Source organism: Tachypleus tridentatus, chromosome 9 (assembly GCF_004210375.1).
Source record: "Tachypleus tridentatus isolate NWPU-2018 chromosome 9, ASM421037v1, whole genome shotgun sequence".
In the NCBI taxonomy this organism is placed as follows: domain Eukaryota; kingdom Metazoa; phylum Arthropoda; class Merostomata; order Xiphosura; family Limulidae; genus Tachypleus; species Tachypleus tridentatus.
In genome coordinates, this window is record NC_134833.1 from 129,608,260 (window position 1) to 129,621,517 (window position 13,258).

General features: G+C 34.3%; 1 long non-coding RNA gene across 2 annotated transcripts in view; it reads left to right on the forward strand.

Moving 5' to 3' along the window:
- The first annotated feature begins 1,154 nt into the window (after window positions 1-1,154).
- LOC143226368 (uncharacterized) overlaps window positions 1,155-13,258 on the forward strand; it is a 34,085-nt gene continuing 21,981 nt past the window's right edge. For both annotated transcript variants that reach the window (XR_013014571.1, XR_013014570.1), the window contains exons 1-2: window positions 1,155-1,421; window positions 9,927-10,019. This is a non-coding gene — a long non-coding RNA (uncharacterized LOC143226368). The remainder of the gene's footprint in view (window positions 1,422-9,926; window positions 10,020-13,258) is intronic.

The window sequence follows — 13,258 nt, forward strand, 5'->3', positions numbered from 1 at the left end:
ATAAAACTTGCAAAGAATTAAAACGATATACTAACCGCTTTGAAGAAAGTCTAAAATATTCTACCTAAGAGATTAAAATTAAGAAAACTTCGGTTTTCATTTTACACTCCGTTGATATATTGTACTCAAGTATTACAACTACTTAGTGAAATGTTGGAACCTTCGCTTTGTTCATTCATGTATAATTTTCTAGGAACTTATCTTCTTGTTGTTTGACAAGTAAAGTTAAATTTATTTTCTTTTAACGATATAATAAACAAGGAACAAAACGTGACTACAAAACAAATACGATACATATTCATTTTTAACTAATTTACTACCACTTATTTTTTTGTCTTATAGTCTTCGTTTTATATTTTATTCTCATTGATATATTTTTCATTTAACTTTTCATAGTTGAGGTTATTGATTTTTGCTATGATTTAAGTTCTGGATTTTGAAGTGTAATTGTAAGCCATAAGAACAATGAATTTGTTTGTTTTGAATTTCGCGTAAAGCTACACAAGGGCTATCTGGGCTAGCCGTTCCTAATTTAGCAGTGTAAGACTAGAGATAAGGCAGCTAGTAATCACAACCCACCGCCAACTCTTACCAACGAATAGTGGGATTGGTCGTCACATAATAACGCCCTCACGGTTGAAAGGGGGCGAGCATGTTTGTTGCGACGGGGATTCAAACTCGCGACCCTAAGATTACGAGTTGAACGCCTTAACCCACCTGGCCTTGCCGGGCCAGAACAATTAATACAAAATGAAAAGATACAGTCTAATCAGAGGACTCAGCAGATAGCCCGACGTGGCTTCGCTATAAGAAAAACAAACACACGCATACACAGCCTAAACCTAAACAAAGTGTCTTGGGTTTGAAAGAACATGCTCTTTAGCTGTCAATGTTCTTTAATGGTGCTTTTCTACGTACAGTGCACAATAAGAACAATAACCTGTTACGATAACTGCATTTACAATTCAAAATTTTCAACGTTAGTTTAAAGCCAGAATGTTTTGAAGCGCCATTTATTTGTGATTCAACAAGTAAACTGTTCTTACAGTGTAAGGCTTCATTCGTAATCTTCGCTGATAACGTTCTTATGAATATAAACAGCGACACAGTACTTAGTAGTTTGATCAACACACCTCAATTTGGTAGCACATTCATAGTCACGGTCTATGATCGTGCAGCTAAAAAGCAACAATCCAAGATATTATCTCTCATCGATTTCGATTAGCGACATTATGGATAAAACAAAAGTAATTGTTTTAACTCAGTGTCGTTTCTTTCCATTTAAACTTTTTTTTTTTTAGGGGTGGAGAGAGGGGGATAGATAAAGATCCTAACGTTGCGCGGTGAGTTCTGAAGAAAGAAACGTTTTGTTATTCTTTAAACAGGAAGCTTAATACCTCTTTTTCTCGTTTAAACAGAAGGTGAGTGAGTTGATGTTTTAAACTGTTATCATACAACATTTATTTGAAATGTAGATTAAATGGAAACGTTAACTATCTTAGTTAGTTACTCTTTAAAAGCTGTCTTATTCGATTAATGAAAGTAGTTATAAAGCAGGAGACATCAGGAGAAAAGGAACAACAACAAAAGCAACTTCCAACTTGTATATACTTTACTGTTGTTGTGGGGTTAAAAAAGTTAGAATAGCAGTCAAATCATCTCGCTCTGCTTGTTTAACCATATACACTTAGCTATCAGCTGTGTTTGTTTAACCATATACAGTTAGCTATCAGCTGTGCTACTTTAACCATATACAGTTAGCTATTAGCTGCGCTTCTTTAACCATATACAGTTAGCTATTAGCTGCGCTTGTTTAACCTTATACAGTTAGCTATTAGCTGTGCTTGTTTAACCATATACAGTTAGCTACTAGCTGTATACATATACAGATAAAGTTGATTAAATTCGCAAAATAATTATAAATAATACTAATTATTTCAAAGAAACGATGTTAATCAAGCAGAAGATATTTTATTTTCATTGTTTGTTGCTAGGCCTGGCATGGCCAAGCGTGTTAAGGCGTGCGTCTCGTAATCTGAGGGTCGCGGGTTCGCATCCCGGTCGCGCCAAACATGCTCGCCCTTTCAGCCGTGGGGGCGTTATAATGTGACGGTCAATCCCACTATTCGTTGGTAAAAGAGTAGCCCAAGCGTTGGCGGTGGGTGGTGATGATTAGCTGCCTTCCCTCTAGTCTTACACTGCTAAATTAGGAACGGTTAGCACAGATAGTCCTCGATTAGCTTTGTGCGAAATTCAAAAACAAACAAATTGTTTGCTGCTAAGCATGAGGTTGCTATACAGTTGTAACGTGAGACGTCTGATGAAAACACCGAGAGAAGAAGATTGTTATAATATCTCTAGCAACATGAAATCTCTAACAACAATGTTAAGACTGGATTGTTGTAAAAGTGTTGTTGCATTAGTTCCCTGATTAAGGTTTTTACAACGAATAAAGTGTAAGTATATTGATACCCCAGTTCTCTGACAGAAACGTCATGAGAAGTCGGTTTTAAAGGTTTTATTGCACGAAACCCTGACATACTGACGTAACGAGTATAAAATAAAATATTTTATGAAGTTCAAAGTTCTTTCCCGTTTCTAATTATTTCGTGTACAACACGCCGCTTGGGTTTGCGGGCTCTTGGAGATAATGAAACATGATTTTCTTTAACAAGTTTCATGTATTGGTGAAGAACTTTAGTCGTAATTTATTCGTGGATATGAGACGGTGTGTAATTATCATCCATCTGTCTTCTAACATAAATATGCAATAGAGTACTTTGACCCTCTTAACGTCTGCCTTTAGTTATCAGACTTTGTCACACATTATCTCCCTTCGTCTAAGTAATCAGCCTAGCTAGTTATGTGTTTCTAAAGAGTAATTATGTTCGTATAAAACAGGTTATACGGTACTCGAGTTTCGAACAATTACAATATATTTATAAGAAAGTTAGATATGTAGTTCAATAAACGATCTATACCACTGCCTATCCTATATGTGTATTTTATCACAACTTAATGGCTTTGAAAGTGTCTTAAATTTTGTCAGATCTTCCAAAAATAACCGCAAGAAAAGCACCAAATAAAACATGATATAATATCACCTTCGAATAAACGTTCCAAGTAATGCAGTTTTTGTGGTTTTTTTTCTTTTTTGACATCATGTTGTCTAAATGATATTTTACGGTATTATTTATTTGTTCTTTCAAGATCTGAAAACCTGTATTATGAATACTTTATATTTTGTTTGAAGTGATATTTTAAAGGGTTATTTCACTGAAACATACTATGTAAATCTTATGAGATTGACGATTCTTTGAGAAAGAGAGAACTTCAGAAAGCTCCTCTTTAGAACGGCTTTAGTTTTGTTTTTTCAACCTTCTGAGATTTCGTGTCACCGAGAACACTAATCTATAAGATCACGATCATAAATACGGCCATGAAAACTATCCGTATGACAAACGCTTCAGATTCGTACTTTATCTACTCAGAGATACGTAATATAATTTCTTAAGTTTCAAAAGCAACAACTGATTATAAATTAATGATTTATCAGTATAAAAAGAACTTTGTTACCATAGTTTTCGAGAAAAAAAAAAGAAGGTGCTATCAATATTTCTTTTAATTTTATTTATACAGTCGTTAACCTATAGTGTACAAAGTTCGTCAACCTACAGTTAAACCAAATGTTAAAAGAGACAACGATAAGGAAGATATGGTTAATTGATTAATCATTGACGATTAGAATTACCTTTACACTAAAACCAATATATATATATTTATTAATGTTAACTTGTTACGCTTACTGCGCTGGAACTTTATTGATTATCAATAAACTTTAAAGCAAGTTCCTGATCACTGATCCCAGATCCTAGGAATCAGCAACGTGTGCAAGTGTTCTAGCTAATTATGCATCAGGGATTGAAGCCACTCGATGAGGTTGATGAACCACATAATTTTAACGATATGAAGATAAGCCTGCATTTCAGCTGTTTGCACACGTATCTTTCTGACTAATGTTAATCTGAAATCAAATTCACGAGTAGAATAAATCGGTTTAAATGCTTTCTTTTTGGAAAATAAGAAGCAATACGCGAATATTTTTGGTTTTTGCAGAAAATGAGGTATTCCATCTGAGGACAACTGCAAAGAACAACTGATCAAAAAGTTAACTGTAACCCAGTAGATAAATGGCTTATACGTTTGACAGTTACTTGAATAAATTGAAGGTTATGTGTTAATACAAGGCCTTTCTGGTCCATCATCATTGTCTTATAAGCTGACGAATACAGTTCGTAATTCAAAAAAGTGTATCAACTAGTTAGAACAATGAATATTTCAAAAGTCATTATGGTTTTAGAAGCCTACATTTTTCTATATCCTACAAAATATTTTATGTAGTCCGAAATTACAGGCAAAAAGTAATAATAAGAGAATAAGACGTTGGTTGACTTTTGTCCAAAATCTTCTAGTAATTTATCAACATTTAATGCACGACTAAAAGACACGGTGAGCCCGGCCTTGTTGTCTGTCCACCCAACACGACTTCCTTGTAGTTTGCTTAAGATTATTCACAGGAGCACAGTGGGCTGGGTCGATTAGTTTTCACAGGAAATAATGCGCAACTGCGGCTTTGCATACATTCGATTTCCTGAGCAGCGTGAGATATTGAGAAACTGATCCACTACAGGTTTGATTTAGTCCGAGCGAAGTTAGAAAAACAACATGAAATTAATTCAAGGATACTTTCCGCTGTAATTCAAATAACCCAAACTGTGGAAAACATACTTGTTAAGTTTGCGACGAAGTTTGGTATTTAATAGTAGTAGCTACGATGTACAATTTAAATAAAAGTAATTCTGAGATATTAAGTACTTTTACCAAACAAAATATCAGCTTGTAGTTTAATTAAAACTTTTGGCACATAAACAGAAACGTCCTCTTCTGAAAAAAAAATCGAAAATTTCTGATCGTTAAACGTTTATTTGCACATTTTTTTTCTTTCTGCTGATAAACGCATTTCATTCTGTACTTTACCACACAGTGTCACCTGTCGGTCGTTTTGAGAAATGTTCCGATTATTACTTTTTTTTTAATATATCAAACAATAATGGAGTTACCATTGGTTTTACTTTAAACGTACAATTGGCTAAGTTCATAAAATACCAATAAAGGTAATTTATGGATATTATAAAAAAAATGCAGAAATCTGCATTTCTTTGGCCATCAACTGAACTGCGCTACTAAGTCAGAGGCATCTAAATGACACATTATAGTTCCTCAATTGTTCCTTTTAAAATAAAATTATGATTTGAGGATCACCTATACTTTAAAACAATAAATACTTTATTTTTAGACAAAAGTATTAATGAAGTTAAATAGTTACATTACAAGAGGGACTTTGACCCAATGTGATAATTAGATTAGTGACCTCTCAAGCTCTTGTTAAACCATGAAGTTAAGGCAGCAAAATAACTCCAGAATCCTTTAACTGAAAGTACGCAACTTCTGATACTTTTCGAATACATGTTTGCTCATTAAGCTGAGCCACAGACATTTCTTAACAAAATTCATGTCATACTGGTTCCGACGTAAAGCGATAGTTTTCTTTATTAAACACGTGCCATACTGGTTCTGGAATAGAGTGGTAGTTTTCTTTATTAAACACATGTCATACTGGTTCTGGAATAGAGTGGTAGTGTTCTTTATTAAACACATGCCATACTGGTTCTGGAATAGAGTGGTAGTTTTCTTTATTAAACACATGCCATACTGGTTCTGGAATAGAGTGGTAGTGTTCTTTATTAAGCACATGTCATACTGGTTCTGGAATAGAGTGGTAGTTTTCTTTATTAAACACATGCCATACTGGTTCTGGAATAGAGTGGTAGTTTTCTTTATTAAGCACATGTCATACTGGTTCTGGAATAGAGTGGTAGTTTTCTTTATTAAACACATCCCATACCGGTTCTGGAATACAGTGGTAGTTTTCTTTATTAAGCACGTGCCATACTGGTTCTGGAATACAGTGGTAGTTTTCTTTATTAAGCACGTGCCATACTGGTTCTGGAATAGAGTGGTAGTTTTCTTTATTAAACACGTGCCATACTGGTTCTGGAATAGAGTGGTAGTGTTCTTTATTAAACACGTGCCATACTGGTTCTGGAATAGAGTGGTAGTTTTCTTTATTAAACACATGTCATACTGGTTCTGGAATAGAGTGGTAGTTTTCTTTATTAAACACGTGCCATACTGGTTCTGGAATAGAGTGGCAGTGTTCTTTATTAAGCACATGCCATACTGGTTCTGGAATAGAGTGGTAGTGTTCTTTATTAAGCACATGTCATACTGGTTCTGGAATAGAGTGGTAGTGTTCTTTATTAAACACGTGCCATACTGGTTCTGGAATAGAGTGGTAGTTTTCTTTATTAAACACATGTCATACTGGTTCTGGAATAGAGTGGTAGTGTTCTTTATTAAACACGTGCCATACTGGTTCTGGAATAGAGTGGCAGTGTTCTTTATTAAGCACATGCCATACTGGTTCTGGAATAGAGTGGTAGTGTTCTTTATTAAACACATGTCATACTGGTTCTGGAATAGAGTGGTAGTTTTCTTTATTAAGCACATGTCATACTGGTTCTGGAATAGAGTGGTAGTTTTCTTTATTAAACACATCCCATACCGGTTCTGGAATACAGTGGTAGTTTTCTTTATTAAGCACGTGCCATACTGGTTCTGGAATACAGTGGTAGTTTTCTTTATTAAGCACGTGCCATACTGGTTCTGGAATAGAGTGGTAGTTTTCTTTATTAAACACGTGCCATAATGGTTCTGGAATAGAGTGGTAGTTTTCTTTATTAAACACATGCCATACTGGTTCTGGAATAGAGTGGTAGTTTTCTTTATTAAGCACATGCCATACTGGTTCTGGAATACAGTGGTAGTTTTCTTTATTAAGCACGTGCCATACTGGTTCTGGAATAGAGTGGTAGTTTTCTTTATTAAGCACGTGCCATACTGGTTCTGGAATAGAGTGGTAGTTTCTTTATTAAACACATGCCATACTGGTTCTGGAATAGAGTGGTAGTGTTCTTTATTAAACACATGCCATACTGGTTTTGACTTAAAGCGATATTTTCGGAGAATTCTGTCAAGTTTCTTCTCCGTAATGTGTTGTAGTTGTTGTTTATTTTCATCCATCTAGCTCCCCACTGGCACAGTGGCACGTCTACGACCTAACACCTCCAAAAACCAGTTCTGATACTCCTGGTGGGCCCATTATGTAGGATTGTGCTTAATTTCAAACAAATAAATGATAACACTATGTAACAAAATTTTTATTTTTTCTTGTTTCTGGCTATAAAGTGTTATTTCCCAATTGCTTATGCCTAAAGTGAATGGAAAAGACCAATTTTTCTCTTCAAACTTTGCTTTTGTGACCAAGGTAATGAAATTTCAAATTTACGCATTTTCCAGAACATTCCAGGTAGATTCGGTGCTGAGTAGCTGATAGAGAATTTTCTCGAACTTACAAGAATTTTCAAGAACCTTTTAGAATTTTCTGGAACTTTCCATAGTAATATACACTGCTAGCCAAAATCTTAAGGCTAATGAACATAAAGAAAAAATATGCATTTTGCGTTGTTAGACTCAACCACTTGTTTGAGTAAACCTTCGAAAGATGAAAATAAGAAAAGGTAAAATAAAAATAAAAAACTTTTTTAGCATTTAATAGATAAAATGTGAACACTATGAAATTGGCCTAAATGAGAACTGGTCAAAAGTTTAAGACCATACTGAAACGAAGCATGAATAAGTAAACATGTAACGAAATTTAGGCATTTGTGTTCAAGCATTAGCGTTGTTAACATCTCCCACTGACATCTCCTGTGTTACATTGGGTAAAAACATGACAAAGGCTAAAACGTTGACAGAGTTTGAACGTGGCAGAATTGTCGAGCTGCAAAAGCAAGGTCTCTCTCAACGTGCTATCGCTGATGAGATTGGGCGCAGTAAAACTGCTGTTGTAAATTTCTAAGAATACCCTGAGGGATACGGAATGAGAATTTCAAGTGGTCGGCTCAAGAAAATTTCACCGGCGTCGAGCAGGAGGATTCGACGGGTTGTCCAGCAAGACACCAGCCGATCGTCGAACCAGATTATTACCCTTACGGACGCAGAATGCAGCTCAAGAACAATAAGATGGCATTTACAAGAGAAAGGCTTTAAAAACCGTAAACGTCTACAAAGGCCACTCCTCCTTCCACACTACGAAACAGCACGGTTAAACTTTGCTGAGAAGCATCAAACATGAGACATGAAAAGTGGACGAAGGTTTTGTTCTCTGATGAGAAAAAAATTAACCTGAATGGTCCAGATGGTTTTCAACGTTACTGGCACGATAAGGATATCCCACCGGAGACATTTTATACACGACACAGTGGATGAGGTTTCATCATGATCTGGGGTGCTTTTTCCTTCCATGGAACAATTGAAAATGTTTGGGGGTAGATGGCATGGGAAGTCTATAGATTCGAACCCGCGGCCTTCATATTACGAATTGAATGCCATAACCACTTGGCCATACATAGAGGAACATTAAACTTACAGATGTATCCGACGTCTTACCTTCAATTGGAAATTAGAACGGAAGGAAGAGAACGAATGAAGATGAGGTAAGGAACGGTGGATAGAAATATTTGTTTTAAATGAAGTGGAAGAATACTGCGAGAACAAAGGGAGATAACAGTACTAATATAAAGGCGGAATAACATGAACTTAATGTGTGAAGATTCACTTTGGTAGAATAGAAATAACATAAAATAATAACAAAGTAAAACGGAACGGCAAAGTGATTCCTGGCTCATGTCCTACACAGCCATATGGCTTGCTTTTAGGCTTCCGGCTTCAGGCTTTCCTGACCTGAGGGGGATATCCTATCACCTAAGAAAGTATTCATGTTTTGTGCGAGAGTCAGATAATGGTTATTGGAATAACAAAAATATTAATAGCTTTAAAAAAAATCCAAATTTAGTTTGTTCTTGAATTATTCTTATTGGACACTATTATATGTATGTATATGTACGGTACGAATTCAGATTTAGTCTATGGCTAAAACGCCTTGTACATTCTCAGAGTAACTAGTCAGAGACGTACAGCTTTTTGAAAAGTCAATAGCGTTCTCTACTGGATGGGTCAAGTATTGGGTAAGTTATAAGTTTTTGCTTGTTACAACACTCGTAAAGATATAACCAAAACAGACGAATGAAATAATTCATATTCTATGAGAGATATATTGGGAAACCTATCAGTAATTATTGGGGTATTTGCAATATTGACAGTATTTCTGTTCACTACATATGATGTAAGTGTTCCTGTTATAACACAACAAAATCATGGACTCACAAACAATTTGGTGCATAAATAGTTAAGAAAAAAATATGTTTCAAAAACTAACTGGGTCGTTTGGTTTGGTCTGTTTTGATTTTCGCGTAAAACTACACGAGGACTATCTGCGCTAGCCGTCCCTAATTTAGCAGTGTAAGACTAGAAAGAAGGCAGCTAGTCATTACCACCCACCACCAACTTGGGCTATTCTTTTACCAACGATTAGTGAGATTGACCGTCACATTATAACGCCCCCACGGCTGAAAGGGCGAGCATGTTTGGTGTGTCGGGGATTCGAACTCGCGACCCTCAGATTACGAGCTGAGTACCTGGGTGGTACTTGATCGGTACTTCTTGAGTCTAAATAGAATTAACAGGTTATTACTAAAAAAAAAAAAAAAACTCTTTGTGTCCTGCTTACTTAAATAAATGAAAGAAACACAATGTTCATACAATTTACATGCTTGTCCGCCAACATTAACACAAAGTTCGTAAACCTCTGTGAACGAAATAAATTCTTTATGTTTTCGTGTTAGGGAGTTCCGGTCAACCAGTAGCGGGAAAAAGCATGGTCATGGTAACCTAAAACCGGATGCGACCTACAACAGCTGTGGAGCAATGAAAACAAAGTAGGTTAAAAATGGAAATTGTAAAATAGGAGCTTCGTCGTATCAAAACTGTGTTTGTCTAAAGTGAAGGAAGTGGGGAAAGATCAGATCCGGTTGTATTTGTAACGGGAAACCAGAGTCATTTCGTTTTTGGTAGTGACTGTTTTGTTGTTGTTTTTCCTGTAATTTTATTCGTTGTCCTATCGCCCATTGTTTTACATATCTCTAACGCTTTACGAGGGTGTAATTTCAATCGATAACAAAAAAAAAGTTTTGTTTTTGTTAAGCTGAAAAATAATTTCGAACAACGGAATTTGACCAGTATTTATACGAAGAGTACTTGCAATCGTCTCAAATTACGTTAAGGGTGTGTTACTTACAGTTGGTAGTTTGGTTTGGAATTTCGAGCAAGGCAGCCAGTCATCACCACCGACCGCAAACTCTTGGGCTATTCTTTTACCAACGAATAGTGGGATTGGCCGTTACATTATAACGCCCCCATGACTGAAAGGGCGAGCATGTTTGGTGCGACGGGGATTCGAACCCGCGACTCTCAGATTACAAATCGAACGCCTTAACCCACGTGGCCATGCCGGGTCTACAGTAGATAGAAAATCGAGACCGCACGTGATGATGTTTTATAAAATGCAATTGAAATAAAAGCAAATGTATTTCTTTATTTTAGCACACATAACTATTCAATGGACTTCATCCACCTCGAGTAATCGAATCTTGTATTTTACTGATATAACCCCGCAGGTGTACCGCGAACTCCTAGCGGCTCAACAAAATGTCCCTCAGCTTATAACGCTAAACATTGGGTTTCACTATGCGTGGTGGGCACAGCACAGATAGCCCATTAAGAAGCTTTGTCACTAACAAGAAATCAACCAGCTTACAAATGATTCTCCAGAGGGACTTGGTTAATGAAAATTTTTATTTTCTCAACATTTTTATTAGTTATTTAAGCGATACAAAATTCATTATGTACATACATGCAGAAATAGTTTGTGGCATTTTATAATACTGATGTATTTTTGAGTGGATATGAAACGAAACAAAGATATGCTCTTCGAAGACTAGTGTAATTTGTTCTTCTTAGTTGAGTTACTGAATTAATTGTAACAATGAACAATGGTTATAACCTTACTTGAATCGAAATGAAAATTCCATGGTCACTACCGTCCTTTCACAGAAACCTGCAAGAACTTAGGGAGAAGAGAACAGTAAAGAGCTTGAACAATCATTACAATGTTTGTAAGTACCGATTTATGACACTGTTGCTTAGCATCTGGGCCCATAGATGCTGTATCTCCGGATATTATGGCTAACCATTATTGTTTACTTCTAGTATTTCTAAGTCTAATGGTTATAGCATTATTGTTTACTTCTGGTATTTCTAAGTCTAATGATTATAGCATTATTGTTTACTTCTAGTAGTTCTAAGTCTAATGATTATAGCATTATTGTTTACTTCTAGTATTTGTAAGTCTAATGATTATAGCATTATTGTTTACTTCTAGTATTTCTTAAGTATTTGTAAGTCTAATGATTATAGCATTATTGTTTACTTCTAGTATTTCTAAGTCTAATGATTATAGCATTATTGTTTACTTCTAGTATTTGTAAGTCTAATGATTATAGCATTATTGTTTACTTCTAGTATTTCTAAGTCTAATGATTATAGCATTATTGTTTACTTCTAGTAGTTCTAAGTCTAATGATTATAGCATTATTGTTTACTTCTAGTAGTTCTAAGTCTAATGATTATAGCATTATTGTTTACTTCTAGTATTTGTAAGTCTAATGATTATAGCATTATTGTTTACTTCTAGTATTTGTAAGTCTAATGATTATAGCATTATTGTTTACTTCTAGTATTTCTAAGTCTAATGATTATAGCATTATTGTTTACTTCTAGTATTTCTAAGTCTAACGGTTATAGCATTATTGTTTACTTCTAGTATTTCTAAGTCTAATGATTATAGCATTATTGTTTACTTCTAGTAGTTCTAAGTCTAATGATTATAGCATTATTGTTTACTTCTAGTATTTGTAAGTCTAATGATTATAGCATTATTGTTTACTTCTAGTTTTGTAAGTCTAATGATTATTTGTACTTCTAGTATTTGTAAGTCTAATGATTATAGCATTATTGTTTACTTTCAGTATTTGTAAGTCTAATGATTATAGCATTATTGTTTATTTCTAGTATTTGTAAGTCTAATGATTATAGCATTATTGTTTACTTCTAGTAATTGTAAGTCTAATGATTATAGCATTATTGTTTACTTCTAGTATTTCTAAGTCTAATTATTATAGCATTATTGTTTAACTTTGGTATATCTAAGCGCAGTGATTATATAATTGTTACTTAGCATCAGTATCTATAAGCCATATCATTCTTCAACTTTATTACCTACCCCAGAGTCCCTAAAGACTATAATTAAGTAGCATTACTGCTCAGGTCGTATTGTTCTGGATGTTATGATTTTATATATTTTTTCTTATATATTTTGTTTCCTCAGATGTTATGGTGATATTATTGTTTTCTTGTCGCCAGTGCTCTTAAGTTATAGGTTTATAACGTTGTTACTCATCTGTAGGGGCCTTTACGAGTTGTTTAATGCATTGTTGTTGCTTATTCCAGTGTCTCTAATTGCTAACAAATATATCATTGTCGTACACATTTAGTGTCTGAAAATCCACGGATATTACGTTAAAGAAGGATTGTGATAATTCCAGAGTTCAGGTTAATTTTTTTTTAATATCATTTAACTTATATCCATTTTACTCCCTGAATTTTTTTTAATATCATTTAACTTATATCCATTTTACTCCCTGAATTTTTTTTAATATCATTTAACTTATATCCATTTTACTTCCTGAATTTTTTTTAATATCATTTAACTTATATCCATTTTACACCCTGAATTTTTTTTAATATCATTTAACTTATATCCATTTTACTCCATGAATTTTTTAATATCATTTAACTTATATTTATTTTACTCCCTGAATTTTTTTTTAATATCATTTAACTTATATCCATTTTACTCCCTGAATTTTTTTAATATCATTTAACTTATATCCATTTTACTCCCTGAATTTTTTTAAATATCATTTAACTTATATCCATTTTACTCCCTGAATTTTTTTAATATCATTTAACTTATATCCATTTTACTCCCTGAATATTTTAATATCATTTAACTTATATCCATTTTACTCCCTGAATTTTTTTTTAATATCATTTAACT